Source organism: Salvelinus fontinalis, chromosome 2 (assembly GCF_029448725.1).
Source record: "Salvelinus fontinalis isolate EN_2023a chromosome 2, ASM2944872v1, whole genome shotgun sequence".
Lineage (NCBI taxonomy): Eukaryota > Metazoa > Chordata > Actinopteri > Salmoniformes > Salmonidae > Salvelinus > Salvelinus fontinalis.
Window position 1 is genome coordinate 71,662,706 of NC_074666.1, and position 5,208 is coordinate 71,667,913.

The following is a 5,208-nucleotide window of genomic DNA, read 5'->3' on the forward strand; positions in this document are numbered from 1 at the left end:
TACACATGACTCTCCCCATCCCCCTCCATTCCCCATTACTGTGTCCCAAATGGCACCCCATTCCCTGTATAGTTGACTACTTTTGACTGGAGCCCTAGTTCACTACCATTTGGGACACAAGCCATGTCTCCAGTTTCAGGGCAGGTTACACCAGGTTGTCTTGGCTGTGTGGCACGGCATGGGTTACGTTGGGGCAGAGTGCGCCAGGGAAGGATTGTCTTGGCTGTGTCCTGACCCATTAAGCTGTAACCAGATCCACTCCCTCTGGTGCTGGAGTGTGAGGCTCTTACAGCAGAATGAGACACCTCTGACACACATGCACGCACTCGAACACGTAGGCACGCACACACACACACACACACACACACACACACACACACACACACACACACACACACACACACACACACACACACACACACACACACACACACACACACACACACAGAGTCACTTTTCGAGAGACACAGCAGAGTGGTGAGGCAGAGCCAGTAGTCCATTAGAGACACAGCAGAGTGGTGAGGCAGAGCCAGTAGTCCATTAGAGAGACACAGCAGAGTGGTGAGGCAGAGCCAGTAGTCCATTAGAGACACAGCAGAGTGGTGAGGCAGAGCCAGTAGTCCATTAGAGAGACACAGCAGAGTGGTGAGGCAGAGCCAGTAGTCCATTAGAGAGACACAGCAGAGTGGTGGGACAAAGCCAGTAGTCCATTATAGAGACACAGCAGAGTGGTGAGGCAGAGCCAGTAGTCCATTAGAGAGACACAGCAGAGTGGTGAGGCAGAGCCAGTAGTCCATTAGAGACACAGCAGAGTGGTGAGGCAGAGCCAGTAGTCCATTAGAGAGACAGCAGAGTGGTGAGGCAGAGCCAGTAGTCCATTAGAGAGACACAGCAGAGTGGTGAGGCAGAGCCAGTAGTCCATTAGAGAGACACAGCAGAGTGGTGAGGCAGAGCCAGTAGTCCATTAGAGAGACACAGCAGAGTGGTGAGGCAGAGCCAGTAGTCCATTAGAGAGACACAGCAGAGTGGTGAGGCAGAGCCAGTAGTCCATTAGAGAGACACAGCAGAGTGGTGAGGCAGAGCCAGTAGTCCATTAGAGAGACACAGCAGAGTGGTGAGGCAGAGCCAGTAGTCCATTAGAGAGACACAGCAGAGTGGTGAGGCAGAGCCAGTAGTCCATTAGAGACACAGCAGAGTGGTGAGGCAGAGCCTAGTAAAGACCAGGAATGGGAGAATGAAATATGACAGATGAGTGTGTTTATTAAAATAGCATCAACTCCATGACATCTTAATTACATGAATCAAATTGGAGAGCTGTAAGGTTGATAGCCGTGACAATCATAATAGGTGTCGATGAAGAGGTGTCACTCATGGTTTCCTGTGAAAGCCACACGCATGGCTTCGCTGTTACAACAACGAGTAGAGAACGTGCCATTTGCACTAAGAAAATATTCACGCACAAACGACTTTGGGTGTCTTCGTTGCTTTGACTGTCCTCTGTGGCAATGTTTCCATGTCATTTAATGTTTCTGTCAGTTTGACTAACCCCCTCGCTCCTCTCTCTCTCACTCTCTCTTTTTCTGTCTTTTTGTATCTCTCCCTCCCTTGTCTTATCTCTCTTTCTCCCTCCCTATATCTCTCCTTCTTCATTTTCCCCCCTGCCTCCACCCCCTCCTCTCTCTCTATCGCGGTCTCGTTCTCACACACTCTCTCTTGCTCTCTCTCTTTTGTTCTCTCTCTCTTGCGCTGCCTTACTTTCTATTTGTGTCTCACTGTCTTTCCCTTTCTCTTTCACCCTTTCTCTCTCTGCCTCTCTCTTCTCTCTCTCTGCCTCTCTCTGCCCCTCTCTCTCTCTCTCTCTCTCTCTCTCTCTCTCTCTCTCTCTTCTCTCTCTCTCTGCCTCTCTCTGCCCCTCTCTCTCTCTCTCTCTCTCTCTGCCCTATCTCTGCCTCTCTCTCTCTCTCTCTCTCTCTCTCTCTCTCTCTCTCTCTGCCTCTCTCTCTTTGCCTCTTTCTCTCTCTCTCTCTTTTGCTCTCTCTCTGCTGCTGTTTGGGTGTGCTGCGGGCAGAGTGAGTGACAGTCCGGTAAATAGTAGGAGAATGTGTCGAGTACAGAGAGGAGGGCGTCAGTGACCCTGGTGTTAAGGGGAGGGCTGAAATGGTGGTGTGTTAAACAGAGCAGTGTGCTGAGTCTGGAGACAACTTCAGTGATACGTCTAATGGGGAGGGGCTAAATGTGAGAAAGAGAAGCAGCAGTGAAGAGCTGAGTGTCTGAGGATATGGAAGAATAACTAGCAGTAGTACCTGTGTGCAGTCGAGTGTCTACAGGGGAGCTATTAGTAAAGACGAGGATGCTAGGGGTTAGCAGGAGCAGTAGGGGTTCAGGACGTAGGAGCCGGGAGTCTCTTGAGACGAGAGAAAATGATATATGAGAAAATATGTCATCCCTGTCCAACTCTCAGCTAATAACTAGTTTTAACTTCTCACTCTGTTCGTAATGTTCACCAATCTGGTTTTAGACCAGGACATAATAACTTTTCATCTGCTTGTTTTAGATGATGTGTTAATAATGCTTAGATCATCAAAATCATTGTGCCGCCGTATTTATAGACTTTCCCAAGGCCTTCGACACCTTCGCATTGAAAGGTTGACTAAGATCACGTTTCTTGCAAGTGGTTTGAGAATTACCTGTCAGACAGCAAACAACTTGTGAAGGTTGGTGTTAAGTTCAGTTTCCTGGATATTACGAAAGGTGTACGTCAGGGGTCCGTATTGGGACCTCTTATCTTGACTATTTAAAACCTGAAATATTAATCTGTATGCAGATGATACTGTTATGAATGCCATTGCCCCAACTGTAGCTCAGGCATTGTTAGAGTTGCAATCTGACTTTGTTGTCTTATAGAAAGTCCAAAAGCTAAGACCTCTTTTTTAAAAACAGATCTTGCCTCTCCCTTAACAGCAAGAAGCAGAATGTACTGTCAACTTTCCTGCCAGTTCTTGACAATGGTGACACCATTTACCAGAATGCAGCAGCCACTACTCTTACACCTTTGAATGCTGTTTACCACAGCAACCTTCGCTTTATCATTAAAGTCCTATAGATCACTTCATTATTCCCTTTTTGTTAACAAAACTCTACTACACAAGCTTCCGACTTCCCAAACATCGTTGATTAAGTATAAAAACATAGTTAACAAACCCATTCACAGGTTTGATTAACTCTTAAAATTCTGCGGGTTTCCACCGAATTAGGTAAATCCACTTTCAGTTTTAATACCCCCACATTTTTGCAATAACCTGCAGGGCGTCTTGATTCCCTGGTACCGCTAGGGCAGTTAAGGAGTCTAATGTTGAATTTGTTAAACAATAATTGCATTTGTTTTGATTAAATGTAGAAATGCATTGTGGTGTTGAAATGTTTGTTTTTGAAATTGTAACCTGTAGTTTTTATAGGAATGTTGTAGTTGAATGTGTTGAATTTGTCGTCCTCAGGGCACCATTGAAAACGAGGCCCTGGTCTCAATGGGCTCTCTGATGTAGCTAAATAAATCCAGTTAGTGTGACTACTACTGCTGTTTCAGTTACCTACTCAGTTCATTTACTGACTCGGATGGTTGTGTTTTACAATGTAGAGAGGGCATATCGACCATGACTGTGGAGAGATGGGTAGCTGCATTGGGGTCTGACAGTGGAGGGTGGAGGGGAGATGGGGGTAAATTGCTATATTGCCAGACTTGGCATCAGCTCACCCTACCTAAAGTGCTTTAAATTGTCTGGAACTAACGCTCCATTAAAACGCTCCAAATTAGTGCATGTTAATTAACATTTCTACTGAAGCAGCAAGACGCTGATGGGGGTTTATTTTTAAATAAACAAAAGTGCGCAAGTAACTAAATATTTAGGGAAGAGAGTGTCAGTGAAAAGGAAAGAAATATAAATGCTTAAAATACTTAGTGGTTCATTGGCTCAATGGTTAGCACTCTGGAGTAACCTTCTGCAAGGAATGGTACATGCTGTCATTATGTGTTGGTCTATGCTCTGACACCACGGCACAACATAGGAAGCAAGGAACAATAGACCCGCATTCATTTGTGATAACCATGAACTGTGTGTGTGTGGTGTGTGTGTGGTGTGTGTGTGGTGTGTGTGGTGTGTGTGTGGTGTGTGTGTGTGTCTCTTCACCCTGGCTTTCTGCCACCTCTCTGCCTCCATGTCTCTTGTTCTCCAGGGTTCCATAGGAGGCTGTGGAGGCCATTCCAGATCACTGGTCCTTGCGGGCTCCCAGAGTCCTGACTGAAGGCTGGCTGAATGGACTTCATTGACTGTGGGTGATGAGGGTATACAACTCTGAAACCAGTCAGAATACACACACACACACCAGTGTTCTTTGACCGCATGGGGTTAGGGGAGCCAACCATGTTTAAGGTGTATGCTGAGCAGATTCACAATATGAAAACAGACAGAGAGGAGAGAGAGAGGGATTGAGAGAGAGAAAGAAAGAGACAGGAAATTGGCAGTCTGTCTCTAAATCATGCCTCATCTATACATAATCTGAAAATGCATATGTTCAATAACTTGCACTTAACCACTATCACCAAACATAAACATTAATTACCTACTGTATCATTATCTACATATCAAACACTCCAAGAGAGAGGTGAGAGAAAGAGGAGGGATGGTGAGAGAGAGCAGAGAGAGTGAGGAGGGATGGCGAGAGAGAGCGGTAGAGAGAGAGGAGGGATGGTGAGAGAGAGCAGAGAGAGAGAGGAGGGATGGCGAGAGAGAGAGTTAGAGAGAGAGGGACATATGAAGAGGGATGAGGTGGGCTGAGGAGAGTGAGGAGAATTAGTAGTGACTCACGCTCAGCCCAATGGCAGCCTAATGACCTGCGGTCAGTCGGCTCTGTCTCAATTCATCAGACTGCTCTCTTTCTCTTGCCCTCTTTTTCATCATTCTCTCTCTTCCTCGCTTTGTCTTTCACTCACACTCACTCTCTCTCTCTCTCCCTGTCTTCTCCCTCATGTTTTCCCACCTCTCCATCTCTTGTTCTCATTCACTTTCTCTCACTTCCTCTCACTATTCTCTCTCTCTCTCTCTCTCTCTCTCTCTCTCTCTCTCTCTCTCTCTCTCTCTCTCTCTCTCTCTCTCTCTCTCTCTCTCTCTCACTTTCCCTCTTTCTCCGATTCAGGTGAGGGAGATATCACCT